Genomic DNA, 19,118 nt, shown 5'->3' with positions numbered 1-19,118 from the left:
ACACAGGTCCTAAAAATATCAACATGTTCATATTTTTATTTTCATTCATGTCCTCAAAAATCTCTTTAATCTTTTTAAGATTCCCTCTTCCCAGCTTTGCAACGTATGGGTTATTTTAAGAAAATGACATCTATTGTCTACAAGGCAATGGGGATAAAACAATTCTCAGGGATAACAGGAAACTATTCTGGGACTTAAACTGTTGTTAAATATGAAAACCTAGCAGATTACTACCTGGGATCACTAATTATTTTTCCAAAGTTCAGAACACTACTGGAACCTCCTCTTTCTAATCAAACCTTTGTTGGTAGCTATAACAAAGGGACATTTTTGAGGAAACTGACTAAAAGAACATGTCACTCACATCTCCACATCACTGAACAACACTAAAATTTCATCAGTTTATCATCACATATACTGCAAATCTCAGTTGATCCACATCCCCTCTCTGTTTTGTAAGTGGGAAAATAAAATAAAATATAGGTGTGCAACATTTATCTGTAATTATATTAATAAAATCCTCTTGACTTTCTTTTCCATTTGTCCCATTTTCTTCACTACTAAATTCATTTTTTGATCTTTTCTATACATTCTATCACCCTAAGCTGCCTCATTGATTGAAATGATATCAGCTTTATTTTGAGCTTAGAAGTGAAAGGTCACACATCAATGACCAGGAACTACTGACTACGACTGCCAGACCAGCTCTCTCCTACAGTTTTATATTAGACCCTGGCACCTCATTTGAAAGGTGTCCACAGAATTCTGGCCCTGGACTTTCCAGATTGACAAAACTGGCTCATAAAGAGTTACTTGAGCAACCTGTGAGCAAGTAACTTTCACCAATATATTCTTCTTCATGTGGATTCCAGGATTGGTCCTCCACAGAGTGAATTATACTTTATTATCCTTACTTTGATCACAGTAAAGGATATATGTTTTTATGTGTACTTGTTTGTTTCTTCATGAATGTGATTAAAGTTTCATCTATATATTTTCTTGGACATTCCCAATGATTGTGGTTATTTTGAAGTGGTAAAAAATGTGGTATATTGCTAGCCATATTTCTCCAACCTATTTCTCCCTCTACACCAATGAAAACCAAGAATGATTTGGTTAAACTAAGACTGCAAAAGCTCATTTAGAGTTGTATTTCAGTCTCACTCTCCAGGGCCTTCATATTATTTCACTGATTTCTCATAACTTTCTTATAACAAAGAATTTAGATCAGGATGTTGTTAATTCCTTTCCACTAGAAATAGTATTTATGGAAGCTAGCTATAAACTCTTTTTTTCTTTGCTTCATTATAATGAATGAATCAGCACATTCTACTATAGTAAGATTCCCTCTTTGCAAAGTTTGTGTTATTTTAAGAAAATGTACACAGTATTTTCAGGGCAATGCCTCTTTTCTCTTGTTTGAAGTAACTTTTAAAATCTGTGAATATTGGAGAAAAAAAGGTTTCTATAAGGAAGGATTAACAAAAAATATATTGAACTATAACTCTTGGAGGGCTGTGAGGAAAGAGGGAGTGAAATTATGCCTCTTGGGAATGATGGTATTACCCAGGCTTAGGGAAAGCAGGGAGAAGGAAGAGAAAACCCAAGACCACAACACTGGAATTGTGTTTGTTAAATATTTCCATGTACTTAAAAAATGCTTTCTCCTTTCTAATATAATGAAATGCAACACTTTATGGCATTATGTACATATATATATATACACATATATAAGTATACACACATACACATATATACATATATGTGTGTATATAATATATATAAGTATATATAAGTGTGTGTGTGTGTGTGTGTGTGTGTAAACAAACACATATCTTCTCCTGGGAGTCTATGCCTGAATTTCAATAGTTTCCACCAGCTGTAATGTTATATGTTAAAAAGTGATCAAAGTCAACAGTCTTTGGGTTGGAAAATGAAAACAGTTACAAAAAGAAAATGATCAGGCTCTCAAGTAAAATCCTAGTATTTGAACCTACTTAAAATGTGGCTTAAAAAAAATCATGTGATTCTATTTTCTTTCTATAATGCACAAATTTTGGTATAAATAAACCCTGTTTATAGGTATTAAGTGATCTCCAAGCTCAAAGTTGTTAAGTCTACACAGAGAACTGGAAAAACTGGCAAAGGTTATGATAAAGCAGTATAACATACACCCAAATATATAAACACTTGCGAAAAGTCATTAAATAAGAAAAATTTAAACTGTATAAAAACAAATACCATCACTCTCATCTATGAAACTGGCAAGATTTTTTTGAAAGATTATATTCATCATAAGGAATCTTTCATAAATCTTCTCATACACTGAATAGGTAAGTTGGTATTTTAATAAAATAAGTTGGTATTTTTAGTGATGTGTGCCCAAATCACTAAAAAAGGTTGATACATCTTTATCTCCTCAGTAAGACAGGAGGGTTCCAGCAGAGGGACAGGATAGAGCAAGAGTTTAAAAGCTAGTAACAATAGACCCTCCCTGGTGGTGCAGTGGGTTTAAGCATAACACTAAGAAGCTAAAACCACTTCCACATGAGTTCGATTCCCGCCTGCCCTGGAGGTGACCACATGGTGCAGCAGACCTCTCCTGACCCGCCCGCTGCTCCCCTCAGCAGTGTGTTTCCTTGATCTGCCTGTTCTGCTTCCCACTGTCTTGGGTGAAGCCTCCCACCACCCCGCACCTCTGGCCTGTACCCCAGTTCTATATGCATAAATAAATGAATCTTAAAAAAAAAAAGCTAGTAACAATAGATCCAAATACCTGCTGCCACAAATTCCCTTGTTCCATTATTTTTCTTACTATTTTCTCCATCCCTTCACAGCTTGTCAAGTTGGATGGAAAAATAGGGCACTTGAAGTTACCCCCCACCCCCACCTCCCAAATCACAGCCATTGAGATCAGATTGTTTCAAGGGTCCAGGTGTTAGCTTTCTCTTGTATCATCTAAGCACCTAGTTGAATATTTTGTCCATCAGGTAGTCAGGAGCTGTGGGCACACATCCTCTCTGAGACATTCACCTTGGAGAGGGTCCTGCATGGCCACTGAGCTGTGACTATTTGGTGCTTTCTCAGCCAAGAAAGTTTAGTTTATTTGTTCTCAAACCCCTGTCTTAAAAATCCCTACATCCCTGACACCTTGGAGGTCTTCCAGAACTCTCTTTACTTGCTCTTTTGCTAATCAAGAAAAATGCACTCTTTCTCTGTCCCTTGGAGTCTGTAGAGTTCCCTTTTCAACCTCAACCAGAATCTCAAGTGTCAGGCTTCTGAGGAGAGCCCCTCCCTCTACCCCCCCAGTTCCCAGGAAGTGGAGCAGCAGACTGTGGCTGGTTTGCTCCCAGCATATCTACTTGTTCAGTTGAAAGATGGGGTTGGACTGAGGGGTGAATCCCCCCATTGTCCAGTGACATAGATGTTTCTCATTTACCCAGAGAAAGTAAGCAATGAATTATAGATTGATGTTGAATGATCTCTAACTTAATTATAATAATGAAGTATTATACTATAGACTCAATAAATAAGGAAAATGTCACTAAAGTATGTTATATGAGACATTTAGAAAGTGACATTAAAAAACAAGTTTAACATTAACACAAATGGGAAGAATTTGGATATCAACTATTTGGCAAGATTGCAAGAATATTAAGTGAATGAACGAATAATTTATTCATGCCAAGTAGTGTAAAATGCTTAAATGGAAATTTAACAAATTATTATTTGTAAACAGTTGTAATTTAATTGGTAAGATTTCAGGTATCTCTTAGTATTTTTATTTATTTATGTCCCAAAACTTGATGGTTGGTCCAATGAAGGAACAGATTTTTTTTAAACTTTGTGTCCTGTGAAGGGTGGGTCTTTTGTTGCTTAAGTGAAAGCAGAATTACAAAGTAGTGAATGTAGATATTAAATGTCTAAGAAGCCCAACCTTGCAGAGAAAGCCACACACTGATAACTCCATTGAGAACATGTGGGTGACCAAGGCAGCAGCATATTTTCTCTTATGAAAGAACCATGAGTTTTTGCATATTTAATGTAAAGCTGTGAAAATGTCTGCTTTCATGATCGGATATGAAAGACGCGCACATATAAATGCTCCACGGAGTTCCCATTTATCTAGTTTGCTGAAGAACTAAGTTTGCCTTTCCCAGGAAACCTCCTTTGATTTCAGATGTTCTACACACCATGGTGTACCCACACTTCACCTAGACAATATAGTTATTTTCTTTAATACATGGGCTTTTTAAAAAAAATAATAATAAAACCTGGGTCCTCCCTGGTGGCACAGTGGGTTAAAGCACTGCACTAAGAAGCTTAAGCCACTTCCACGTGGGTTTGATCCCCGCCTGCCCCCGAGGAGATCCACATGGAGTGGCAGACCTCTCCTGACCCGCCCGCTGCTCCCCTCAGCAGTGTACTTCGTCGATCTGCCTGTTCTGCTCCCCACTCTGTCTCTGGTGAATCCTCTCACCCTCCGCATCTCTGGCCTGTACCCCAGTTCTGTATGAATAAATAAATAAATCTTAAAAAAAAAGATTAAAAAATAATAATAAAACCTTCTGAAAAAAAAATGCTATTTTCTACATGTCTTTTTATGACATAGCATCACAAAATAAATAAGCATTCTCTTAACGTTTTGTACATTCCTTTGCTTTGCTTCATTTTCTTACTCTTCTTAAGATGAAGCCTTGTTTTCTCCTCTGCTCATCCAAGTCTAATATCTTCTCTAAGGCCCCACATCATCCATGAAAACTTCCTTCACTTAATAGTCCTTAGTGTATTTATCCCTTAAGCATTTTAAGCTCTACACAATTTAACAAAGGATCACATAGTAATTTTTTCCATAGCTTTCAATTAGTCTGGGGGTACAAGGAGTCAGGAATTTGGAGGTACAATTGTCCTGTTTTTCTTTCCACTGTCTAACACAGTATTAAACACACTTAATAAGGGCTAAATGAATGCTCCCAACCATGCCTGAAACAATTCAATGTAATGGATAGCATGAGGTTTTTTAAAGAGAATATTCCAAGGAATGAAAGAATATTTGGACCAGATGGGTGTTCATTTCAAAATGGCAGGGAACTTTTCCAGTGCTGAAGGAATGCGTCTTTCTATTTCCTCCTGTATAGGCTCTGACTTGTCACACCTTAATTATTTAACAGTCCTTGTCTGGCATGAAACCAGAAGAATTGGCTCATTAATGTTCCATTCCAGCACACATTCTTTCCAAATGCCTTAAAGAAACTCATGCATATTTCATTGTCTCTATCAGTGCCAAGAAGATGGCACCATTATCTAACAAACCAAATGTTACTTACTAGTTTTGATCTCCTAAGCTAGTGATATCCAAACAAGGTTTGTTTTCTCAATGATTTAATGTATATGTTAATGTGACTGCATATACATTACCAGATAATATAAAGGAAAAGCAGAAGCTGACCTGGGACAATCAGTAAACGAATACATTTGTTGGGGGTGGGGGTGAGCTTCTCCTTTAAAGTAAATACCTTATTCATACTGGGTGTTCAAAATCAATTTGAGTTCAGGAGCTACTAATACATTTTAATGTTATATATAACTTAATAGAACTAAATGAAAATGAAAAAGAATACTGGAGGAAAGTGAATCATAGAATATATCTTGATAGACAAAGAGTAAAGACTGGCTTTTCCTTTCCTCTCTTTCCTTTTTTTTTTTTTTTCTCTTTATAGATAATCCTTCAAGCCAAAAAAGCACTAGGGAGTTTAAATCTTTAATATAATGTTTTCCCACCCTTGCCTTTCACACTCTTCTCTATATGCTCAAGAGCCATATGATTGGGGCCATAAGGAAGAGCTGCTTTACTCAAATATATCCAAGCTGTGAGCCAATTTTGAAAATAGAAAGCAAAAAAAAAAAAAAAAAACAAAAAAACCACATTTCAAAATACCTCAAGTCCACAACGGCTAGTGGATAATAATATATCAGATACAGAACATAATTATAAATCTTGCTTTGTTAAATGATGATTGTATTTTTAGATAATTATTTTAATAAGACTGCATATGTGACTCCTTAAAATTTCTGCAAAAGGTGGCCCTCCCTGGTGGTGCAGCGGGTTAAAGCACAGCACTGAGAATCTAAAGCCACTTTTGCATGAGTTTGATTCCCACCTGCCCCGGAGGTGACCACATGGCGTGGCAGACCTCTCCTGACCCGCCTGCTGCTCCCCTCAGCAGTGTACTTCGTCGATCTGCCTGTTCTGTTTCCCACTCTGTCTCTGGTGAAGCCTCTCACCATCCCTGAGCCTCTGGCCTGTACCCCAGTTCTGTATGCACAAATAAATAAATCTTAAAAAAAAAAATTTTTCTGCAAAAGGTGTAGTCATTGTTTTTTCTACTTTATACATAAGAAAATGGACATAAAGAAGGTAAATAGTTTGCCTCCAAAATACAAAAGTATTTAAAGGTGGACCTAATTATAAAATTCACAATTTCTAATAAGTCCAGTTATCTTTAGTTGGAACCAAGCACTATATTGTAAAAGAGACTCAGTGATAATATTAGTTAGGAAAGTTTAACTCTCTAATCCAAGCACTATTTACTAGTATTTGAAAAGCTAGGTGTAAGACCTAGTTCAAATTGGCATGGGGAACTCTGAAATGATTCCAGCTTACAACAAATTGTCATAGTCAAGTGAGAATCCCCAACAGGGTGTGATCTTGACAGCCCTGAAGCACTCGTCTGAAGTTCTCATTAGACCTCACTCCTCTTGTTTGTTTCCAAAGGCATATTTTAGTATAGCTGCATGAGAAGGACAGGTCATTATCTTCCATTTAGAAGAGAAGAGACAATTAAAGTGCAGATTGACCAGTCATTGTGAAAATGATATTAGTAGAATTATCATATTATAATTTAGGGAGTAGCGTGCTCTTTTTAAAACTAAATTTAACTCTTCATATAATCTCTGAAGTAAAAATCTGGTGTAGTTTAAAATTACAGAGTTGTTGGAAAGTCATGATACATTTTGGCTTAAAAAACAGAAAAAATATGTCATGACTTTTCTGACAACCAAATATTTGTGAACCTGACAGTGAACCTAATATTTTTATCAGAATCACTTTTCCATGGCCAGTGAACTTTGCATGTAGTCTGTTACTTACACACACACACACACACACACTCCTATACGTTATACATTAACAGCTTATATGTATTTATATACATACGTAACTATATATACTCATATATATATATATATCATATACTCATTGTGTATATAAGTAAATATATATATAATAGATAAAAGTTGATAGCTTCAGATGCAAAGATAATACCCTTCTCTTAATAGTTTTCACCTACTAATTGAACAAGTATGTTATTGCTAAAAGCACTGGTTGCTAAGAACTATGGCACTTCTAAGAGTTGGCAAATACAATGTGGTTCCCTGAACACATAAGATTGGACATCAAATGAAGAATTTAAGTGCTCAGAAAAAGATTTCAGGCAACTGAAATGGACTTCTCTGATGTAGGTGCTACTCAAAGCTTCACTATCTATAACTCTCTTACCAAATAGATGTTTGGTGGATGTGTTTAATAATAATTCTATGTAGGTAAAAGTGACTCATGTCCAAAATAAAAGAAACCATGGAGAGGAAAGCAGAAAAAATATTGGCAAAATTGTGTGAGCTAAATACTTGAGGCATACATGTCACAAATGCATTGACTGTGCTCACACAGTGCAAGATCCTTGAACTAAAAAGTAAAGAAACTAAATTGGAACTCCAGATGTATTTCTAAGTAGAAAAAGTACACCTTCATAGCATAATTTTCCAAGCTTTGCTGAGATTAGATAGTTGATGTGAAAGTTAAACTTAAATAAAAGTGAAGGTGTTTCTATTTGTAGTTTATTAACATAAAATTATTTATAGATAAAGAAGAACAAGGTAAAATGAAATACTTTTACAGAAATATCTAAATTTTTTAATGAAATAATGGCAGTTTTTTATTCTGGACAATACATACTCATAGCTGATGGTTTAGTGACCTAAAAAGTAATAAAAATAATTACAGGATAAAAAATCAATACACAAAAGTCAGTTTCATTTCTTTGTGCAAATAATATGTAGAAGAAATGGAATTTTTTAAAAAACCATTTATAATTACATTAGAATGAATAAAAATGCTTAACAAGCAAGGTATGCAATCTGTATATTGGAAAGCAATAACACACACACACACACAATGGAAATATATCTCATGCTCATGGTTGGAAGGATAAACCGAGTCAATGAAATACCTACTAAAATTCCAATTACTTTTTTCAAGGAAATTGAACGACTATAAAATGTATATGAAATCTGGCCCTCCCTGGTGGCGCAGCGGGTTAAAGCACAGCACTGAGAATCTAAAGCCGCTTCCACATGAATTCGATTCCCGCCTGCCCTGGAGATGACGACATGGTGTGGCAGACCTCTCCTGGCCCACCCACTGCTCCCCTCAGCAGTGTACTTCGTCGATCTGCCTGTTCTGCTCCCCACTTTGTCTCTGGTGAAGCCTCTCACCGCCCCTGAGCCTCTGGCCTGTACCCTAGTTCTGTATGCACAAATAAATAAATCTTTAAAAAAAAGTGTATATGAGATTACAAAAGACCCTGAATATTCAAAGCAATCCTCAGAAAAAAGAGAAAAACTAGAGGTTTTATTTAAACTTCCAGACTTTGAACTATACAACATAGCAACAGTCATCAAACCAGTATGTTATTGGTATAAAACAGAAACACAGGCCAAAGAAATAGAACAGAAAGCCCAGAGAATAAAGCCATACAAATATGGGCAATTAATCCTTGACAAGGGAGCTGTGATCGTGCAATGCAGAAAGGAAAGAGAACACATGGTGTTGGGAAACAGACAGACTCAAGTAAAAAAAAAAAAAAAAGTGAAAGTAGATTCATATTTAACTCCATACACAAAAATTAATTCCTATGTTTCCTACGAATCTCATTTCTAATAAAGCATTTTCAATGTATCTAGCAGTGAGACATCAATAAAATTTTCATGGCAGTCTTCTCATGTGTTCTAACTCTTTTAAACCCTAAGGAACACAAACACATAGAAGATATCCCCTGGAGCAGTATGAATTCTAATCTCATAGGAATTAAGGTAAAGTGTGAAAATTGTTTTAGAATGAAAAGGGTTAGAATATGGAGGAAGACATGATTCCCTGTAATCATCAATGGAAATGAGGTGCTGTGGATCATTTAAACATTCCCTTTTGTCCTTCCATGTTTTATAATTTCCATTGACCCACATACACTCTTCTGGCTAAAACATTAACTATTCCTCACATGTACCAAAGCTTCTTAAAAGTTGATTTGCCCTTGTATTTTTCTATTTGGCCATGATGATTACTAACAATTACATGCAACTAAGTTTCTATGTGACAAACTCTACTTGACCTGCCAGTTCACTTGGACATAAAGTCTGCCTCCCAAGTTATTACAAGAAACTGTTTTTCCAATGTTTACCACCATAGAACATATCCAGGCATCTCTTCAATCTTTGCTCTCAGTTTTCTTCCAGTTTACTGCCTGAGTACCACACTCTGCCATTGTGTTATGCATGTTTGTTAGAGGCTCCACACTTTACTATTCTGGATAAAACTTGCTATTAAAAAATTCAAGTGGCTTAAAATAATTTTAGAAACCTCTCTCTCTCCCTCCTTTCCTTCTTGCCTCCCTCCCTCCCTTCCTCCCTCTCTCTCATACAAATGGTACCACTGCTCTCTGAGGTGGCATAACATCCATGGAAGGAACACATACCCCTGAGCTGCTGTGAGGAAAACTGTCCTTTCATCATCAAACTGTGTAGCGAACAACACAAATCTTCTAAGCCACTAGGACTTAGGGGGTTGTGTGTTATAAACACTAGCAGTAATTACTCTTACTAATAAATGGTTCCTCTTAAAACCCTGCCTATTTTATTGAACACAATCACTTAAACCCAAATGCCTAGCACAGAAACCTGGGCATCAAATTTACCTTTTGCTTTTTTCTTAGTCCTTTAATGCAATCACACAAAGACTTTTAGGTTTTTACCTTTTGTTGAATTAATTGAACAAGGAGACCATTAGAGGTGGTGCTAATGCTGCAGAGATATGATTAAGCAAATCAAAGCAAACCTGTTGCATCAAAAGAATAAAATTAAAACCTAAACGCAAGTAAACACCATCAGCTAGGCTTTAAATTATAGTCATCAAATAATTTCCTTTATTTGTTCCTACATTTTCTCTAAATAAGTCTCCTCTGGTTCCTGACAGGGAAATGTACCCAACCATGCCCAGGTTGACAGTGTTGATTAGATTCAATTTTTGCCTAGGATCTTCAGAAAGTTTGATAAGCCTCAGTTTCTCTTTTAACCCTTCATATGTAGCATTCTTATAATCTGTGCATTTCTTTGTGCCACCAATATACTCTCTTATTTAAGGTGATCAATAAATATTCTTTCCCAATTACAGTCTTAACAATCCATCCAACATCTGATGACCAAGAACCTATTTTCTATATGGCAGCTTGTATGATCTTATAAGGGTTCAATCTGGTAATTTCACTGACTATTTAGGATCTTAAAAGTGATTACTGACACCACAATAGGTAGCTCTAAATAGCTGACCAGTTATTAAGTTCCTTCATGACCTGCTATGCGTCCCTCATCAGCAGCCATTCACCATTTGCCCTCTACTTAATGCACTTTCTTGAATTCAATCTCCTCTCCCATGTTCCTGAGCCTCTGCATATCCTTAACTTTACCATGGCTTCATCGTCTCTTCCCCCATTGTTCAATTTAAGCTTTGCTTCTTCTTGGATGCGTTCCTGATTCTAAAACAGCAGGAGTATGTGTCTCATGTATCACAGACCATCGATCTCATCTGCAACCGCTGCTTCTTGTTGGGCTCTCCCTAAACCCTACATTTATTGCAGCCAGGGACTAGGTAGATCTACCCACCACTGTCTTCTCCGAGTGTGCTCATTATCTGTTGAATAAGTGAATCATTTGTATAAACAGTTACTTATGGAAAGGTCAGTGTAATTACAGAGTAGAGTCTTTAATTCTCCAGGGTTTATTAGAATTCTTACTTGCTGCTTTAATTTAAAAGATTAAATTATTTCTCTGCATTTTTTTGATATATAGAGTATAAAGATAGCCTTGACTATATATATATATATATATATATATATATATATATATATATATATATATAGTGACCAAATATCTAGGAGGGAAATGAGGAATTTAACATAAATGTTTATATTCTTACATTTCTATTCCAAAGACTAATTTGCTATTTGAAAAACTTTGCATTATTCACACACACACACAACTACACAAACTGACATATTTCTGTATTTTTTTAGATGCAAGTAAAATTTTAAAGGTCTGCACCCATTGCACTGTCATCAGATATAAGTATATAAGCACATCTTCAGGTAAAAGAAAAGATTTTATTTAAACCAACAATAAGCCCTTAGAATCAAAATCAATGAGGAAATTCAATTCAATCATATTGCAGTGTTTATGCTTGCAGTACTTCAAATTTTACCCTTGACAATGGGATAAAATAATAAATGCAATTTATTAGGTTTTTCTTTTTGTGATTTAGCCCAAACACTGTAAACAAACTCATCTAAATATATTCTTCAGAAGCTACTGCATAAAATTTAATATATTAACTTTTATTCGAAATAAATGACTTCATTCAAAGTGGGCCATTAAAGCAATTATTGTGACTTGTAATTTTACTGCCCAAATTATCAAAATAAGTAGTATTTGCTGCAGCAAAATGCAAGCTCACCATATTTTCACTTACTTGCAAATGAAAAGTAAGAAGAATTTGATGTTCATATTCTCCAAAGGTTTCTGATTCATGAGAACTCCATTGCTTTAAATTTCACAGGCGTGTCATGGCTTTAAATTCCATTCAAGTTCATTGTCTTGTTTTTCATATTTAGTTATCTTACTCTAACTGTATAGTTACTGAAGCTGCATTACACAGCCCTGCTGTTCTATAGCTGGACTTAATACATTTTCTTCTGTAGTACAAATTCACAAACATTGTCCAATAAAAAAAAAATCAAATCTGGTCTTTGGAGGTTTGAAAAAAGATTTACCCTTTCCTTTAAACATTGTTTTGTCCTGCAGGAAAATGGCTCATGTCCCCTCAATCAGGAGCCAATCTTGTTTGAACATACTGATCCATATAAAATTAAAAATATACATGTCCTCAAGGAGAAAAAACTAGTTATTGTTAATGGCTGGATTTTGAATAACTATGTTCACTTTCTGAGAAGTTGATGAGTTGTTGAGGAGGAGGAGAGATACTGAGTGGCCAGACATGACAGAGGAGGGAAATTAGGGTATCAAAGACAAACTTCATCAATTTCTCAATTTTGAAGTCAGTGTCTTTCTCCTCCACTTAATTCATCCACTGTGACTCTAGTCAATTCACTTGGTAAAGATTTCAGAACTTGTAGATAATTCTTCATCCCTCAAAATGGAAGACACAGTCAATATATTTGCTTGAACGGTTACCCTTTAGAAATCACCTAGAAATTCAATTGTAGCATATGACGTATCTTAAGGCACTCAGCAGTGACTCAGAAAATTAGAGCTCTTTGTCCTGGTTTCAGAATTTGTTAATGTTTTTTAACCTTAAAAACTTTTAATCAAAGGGAAAAAAGGATGCCTTGTTCATTTTATGTCTTCAAAATTAATGATTTCAGCAGGCTAAAGAGCAAAGCCAAAAAAACTACCATTTAGTTTTGAGCACATATACCAAATGTTTTCTTTCCAGAGTTATCACAAGGTACCTAGTATAGTTTAAATATGAAAATAAAACAATTACAAAAATGCTACGTGGTTAAGTATTTTACTAACCATAGTCATATAAAAAGCCTGTAGAGTGTGAATAGATAATATTCTGTATTAGTTAGAATCCCTTGTGATGGGAAAAATGCAACAACCCTAGTTTGAAAAAATATAGCAGTCTGTATCCCACATATCCAGTACTGGGTAGTAAATACCAAGAAAAAGCAGAGCTAGACAGGGCAGGTCTGGAAAAAGAAAGGGATGTATCTATAACAGCAACATCACTATTGAATCTTAATCCTACAATCAAGACTTCAGGCTGCTTTAGGCCCTGCTAGGGATATGTGCGCAAGTGTTCACACAAATGTATCTGGAGCAAAGAACAGACATGTCCTTAGCTTCTAAGAGCAAAGAAAGGTCAAGAAGTCCCATCTGGAAAGAACCTGCCATCATCTGAAGAATGGCCTAGAAGAATACAAGCAAATAGGAAATCAAAATACAAGAACATATAATACCTAATGCTGGACAGTCTGTGGATTTGCAATTTAGGTTTTTATGGAAAAGCTGCTTAGATGTTGTTGGATTGTATCTGGTTATGTAAAAGGTCACAGTCAAGGTCTGACTTTGCGCAGTTAAGATATGCCCCTCGGGCCCTCCCTGGTGGTGCAGCAGGTTAAAACACAGTACTAAGAAGCTAAAGCCACTTCTTCATGAGTTCGATTTCCACCTGCCGAGGAGGTGATCCACATGGCGTGCAGACCTCTCCTGACCTGCCTGTTGCTCCCCTCAGTGGTGTATTTCATCAGTCGGCCTGTTCTGCTCCCCACTGCCTCTCGCACTTCCCCTGCACCTCTGGCCTGTACCCCAATTCTGTAAGGCATAAATAAATAAATCTTTAAAAAAAGATATGCAGCTCATCATGTCACTGAGGGGAGGGAACAGCCATTTGCATCTCCATTCCGGGGAGTCCTATAACTGTTTATATTCCCATCATGAGAGAAGGTGACCTTTCTCAAGATTCCAGTGTTAGAATATATAATCTTATAGAATAAGTAAAACTCAGTGACTGCTAAACACCTCAGGATAAATGAGGCTAGAAGCACATTCACAGAGGTTATGTCCCAAGAGAATGGAAAAGAATAAAGTTTTGACTTAGGAGAAAGCTAGAAAAGTGCAGCTACAGAGGATTGCTAAAGAGGGAGCACTGTAGGCCGAGCAGTGAATAATTCAATTGCTAACACCAGTGCATAAAGACCTCAAGAAAGGTGGGTGCTTGGTTTTAGAGATCAAATGCTTTGTTCAAATTGTTCAGTTAAAATGACAGAGGAGGGATGTGCGTAAAGACAAAATAGAGAGTCACCTCTTGGTTGCTTTTGCATGTACCTTTCCTCTTCAAACAAAGCATAAACCATTTCCAGTCCTTTTAAGATCTGACAGCAAAAGATACAGAGTCTGAACTAGAGATTCTAGTTTACTTCAAATGAAATACTTAACACCTACTTTATTAATAAAATCTGATGACTAGAGCCCACAATGGATTCTCAAAACGCAAAAGCTATCAAAGTATAATCTAAGCACCATTGTAGGTCTTAACACTGCTATACAATTCCAGTTCAGGGCAGATTTATCTTCTCTTAAGTAGATTCTCAGGAAGAAAAATTCACATAGCATTTGTAATTGAATATAAACAACCTGGAGTTCTCAACCTAACTGGCATTTAGAGCATTTTATTTGGTCAAACGTATGATGTATGAGTCAGCATACTAACGGAGAAGGGATCTTATGACTGAAACTCCCAGGACTAAGGTGATTTCAAAATAGCAACCCAAGGAAGTCACCCACCAAGGGAAACAATTAAGCCGGAATGGCATTGTATTCTGAGTCTGCTTGCAGACCACATATCACAGCAGTTTACCCTGTAGTTTTCCATCTATCAGCAAATACAGCTTGCATATTCAAGCACTTCAAGTTGTAGTGTCCTCATCTATCAAGCAAAACAATAAGGTTACTGATTTATAAAATGAACTAGATTTGGGGATTCTTTGTGAGCAGACAATTAAAAACACTGAATTTTTTCTTCTTTTAAAAATAAAACGTCCCCAATCTTTGGAAAAGATGAGAGTATAATTAAATCTGCAATTAGTGGCTAGGTAATCAGGACCAATGAAAATAAAAGACAAAGCTAGAAAGAGTTATTTTAAGAACAGAATCTAACAAGATTCTAAATATGGTCTCATATAGTCCAAAAATAAAGGAATTACCGTATAAATGAAGGTTATGATTTCATATGGATCTTCATTAAAAATAAATAAATAAATAAATAAATAAGCTAGAGCTAGTTTAAAGTATCCAGAGTCATCTTCTGAGAGAGAAAAAAAGAAGAGAAACACAATGTAAAAAATAAACAAGACCAAGTAAATGAGAAAAGCAAAGCCTATTTATTCAGAGCTTACTAGGGCAAGGGAGTCAGCTGTGAGCACTTGCCTTCTGGCTGAGACACAAATACCATCAAAGGCTTGGGGAAAAAGAGAGGGAGTCTCAGGTGATGGGGGCTGTTAGCCCAGGACAGCTGGAGCTCAACTAGCTTAGGATTTCTATGTGAATAATCAGGATGTATAATTGACTTTTTCTGGTTGGAAGCTAGGATGAAATTAGGGAAGCTGTCAGTTGTTCATCAAGTCCACACCATTTGGGGTTGGTTAGAATCAAGTTACTACTTAGTTTCCTGGATTGTTACCAGAGATAGCAATTTGGCTTCCTATAAGCACAAATGTCCAGCAGGCTGACTTTCTGGGTTTTCAGTAAAGATAGGGAGTAGTTTCCTGTAGGCTGTGGATTAGAGTTCTATGTTTATGTATGATCTGGGTATTGTCCCTTTGTAAATTAAGTTTTTCACCTACATTTAGATTGTCTGAGTAGGGGAACTATGGCTGGGGTCGAGCGGCCATGCTTGGCATATAACTGAACACATGCAAGCCCAGCATCACTTGCTTCTGCAGCCCTGCTGGCCTCCTGGGTCTGTGTGCTGAAGGGTAGATGGTATTTCTCTCTCTCCCTCTTGGGCTGTCTTTGTAAATAAATCTTTTACTGCCCTTCATTTTTCTGTATGTCTGCTTTTGAAACTATTGTCCAAATTAACCTGTGCTACCACCAAGGAAGACTGTCTGGCACACAGGTCCCACCTTCAAAGCTAGAATCCTATACTTCTTGTTAAACTACCTGGGAACTTTTATGGTATTTTTAGGCATAAAACAGCAAATGAACTTAATTTCCTATCATATTTTGAAAATATTTTCATATTTTTTGAAGCTGCAGTTTAATTCCAACTCACATCCCACCCCACCCACCCCTTCTAATGTTAAGATTCTCTGTGATATTGATAGGGGCTAGGGAGTGGGAGGAGATTGGATAAGACACCAAGCATGGTAGTGTGAGAAATATGCACATACATACAGTTTAAGGCCTGTCTGCTCTGAGTTAATTTCCCAGCCCAAGCACACGTCTGGAAAAGTGAAAGCAGCCAGTGCTGTCTGAAGACCAGCCTCAGCACAGGTGGCCGAGCCTAAGACCAGGTGTCTAGAGGGGTAACAGGAGCCCTGGGACAGGACATCACAGTAATTCTGGTGATGGTGAAGGCCAACTTACTGCTAAACTGTCTTGGTTCAACTCTTATAAAAAGGTAGCTGGAAATGAAATATTAAGGTGGTTTCTTTAGGATGTTAATCAGCCTTCCTCACCCCATCTTCCAGATTGCTGACTATCTGATTAAAGCTCACTTTAAAGATTCAACCTGTCTCTACTTTATTGGTGGCCCAAACTCCAGCCTTCCAGTTGCAATCTGAACTAATTGTTTTGATTCACTTAATCGCGAAATAGAACATATTACAAAAACAGTAAACAAAATATATTACCACAAAACAAACAACTAGATAACCACCACCCAGGTAGAGAGAGAGGACCAAGCACACCCTAAGTCATCCCCTTCCACATTGCTCCTTTTCTGTCACTCGTCTCTCACTTTCCTACCAAGTCCTGCTATATTATTTCATCATCTGATGCACAAAATTATCTGCATGGTTTATGTCATCAAATTATTTGGAAGAAAACTGTCTTGGAACTTTGTGTGTGTGTGTGTGTGTGTACGTAGAAGAACTGGGTGTAGACCAGAAGTATGGGGGGTGAAATAATTCACCAGAGACAGACTGGGGAGCAGAACAGGCAGATCTACCACTAAGGGGAGCAGTGGGTGAGACCCAAGAGGTCTGCTTGCGCCATGTGGGTCAGCTCCCTGGCTGGAATCAAATGCAAGCTGTGGACATAGCACTGAGATTTAACCCCTAGGCCACAAGGATACCCCTTGCAAGCACTCTTATGACTTTTTTGTGGAGCATATATTATCCACTGTGACTCAAATGAGTAGAATGTTACTAAATAACGCCAAGCAAGTTTCATTGGTGGCTGTGCCATCAACAATGCATCAGCTATGTGGGAGAGAATCTATAGCTCTTCTTCCTCTCCAGGGAATTTAACCAGTCGTGTGTGCGTGGAGTGGGATCTAACTCTGGTTTTACTTTTAGTTTTGTATTTTTATTGTCAGTAAGTATCTTTTGAGAACAACATTATTCCTGAATATGCTAGGATCAGTTCAACACAATGTGTGTATGAAATATGAGATTTTTGTATATATACATATATATTATTTTTTCTTTTATGAAATATCCATTCCAGATCCCCATTTCCATTATGTTTTCTCTTCCTTATTGATTTAGAGATTTCAAATATTCTGGACTCATGACCTGTGATACTTTTCTATATGGTAAATATTTTCCACTTGGTGGTTAACCTTTTAATTTTAGAAGTTGTTACTATTAATGTGGCTAATCAATCTTTTTCTTTATACACCAAACTTCTTACAGACTATAAAAAATTTTCTCTAAGTCATGACAGTACTTAATATTCTTTAACATAATTTCTCAGTTTTATTTTTAAAATAGTATATGAAACTTATACCCATCAGACATGATTTTTTATATATGTGAGGTACAACTTAAGATTTTTAAAAATATGTAGAGCTGATTATTATTCAGATATTTATTAAAAGATTATCCTTTCTCCCACAGCTTTGCAGTGCTAACTTGATTTTAAATCAAACATTCATATACACAAAATCTATAAACTGGCAGGTCCTTAAGTCAAATGCACTTATATATTATGATCTAGTGATTATACTTTCATGTATGTAACAATAGAAAAACATGAATATTTATAAGAGACATATATAGATATCTAATTATTTCATAACAACATCGCTTTTAATAGACCAAAACTGGAAATAAGCTAAATAATCATCAAGAGAATGGATAAATATTCTGCATGAATTTATTTAGCATAAATATCTATACAATGAAAATAGTAAACAGCAGTAAAAATGATGAACTATAGTTAACACACGACAGGAACAAATCTTACGACTATAATGTTAGACAAAAAAGGTTAAGAAAAAACATATGGTGTGATTCTTTTACCTGAGATTTAAAAATGAGAAAAATTAATATGCTATTAAAATTTTCAAAATAGCCAGCATGGGAGAATAGATAGCAATGGATGGGAAACAGAACAAGAGAAACTTTGAATTACTGATAGTGCTCTATTTATTGTTTTTATGCTGTTCATTTTGTGAAAATTCAGGAACCAGTGCATTTATAATTTGTACATTATTTTTCCCTCTATGTTATATTTTAGCAAAATTTTTATTTGAAAGTGAAATAAGCAAAAAATACAAGTTTATGTTAACATAGTATGTGTGGGTTTTGAAGAAAAGGAAAATACTTTGTGATAGAGAGAAAAGAATGCAAAAAATGTCTTCTGGAGATGAGGAATTTGCTGTGAGTTTTTCACTAACCAGTCTGCAAAGAATCCTGACTGCTAGGATTGCTGTTTGTTCAACTGTAGAGTGGAAGGTATTGATCCCTCAATGGGCACCTCCCGTCTGACATTCTAAAACTACATTTACCTGCTCACCTAGAGCAGTTACGTAGCTTCTTTATGCCTGTCCCTGTGGGAACTTTACTTTTTGTTCCTGCTTCATGTACTTTCTCTGTTGGCTTTATTATTGACCTGTCTCTGTGGACTTTTTCCATGCTAGTTTTCATCTTGGGCTAATCTAAACCAGCTAAAATAAATAAATAAATAAATAAATAAATAAATAAATAAATAAATAAATAAATAAATAAATAAATAAATAAATAAATAAATAAATAAATAAA

The sequence above is a fragment of the Condylura cristata genome, unplaced genomic scaffold, assembly GCF_000260355.1.
Source record: "Condylura cristata isolate star-nosed mole 26May11 unplaced genomic scaffold, ConCri1.0 scaffold00016, whole genome shotgun sequence".
NCBI lineage: Eukaryota > Metazoa > Chordata > Mammalia > Eulipotyphla > Talpidae > Condylura > Condylura cristata.
Note: the sequence above shows the minus strand (reverse complement) of the source record.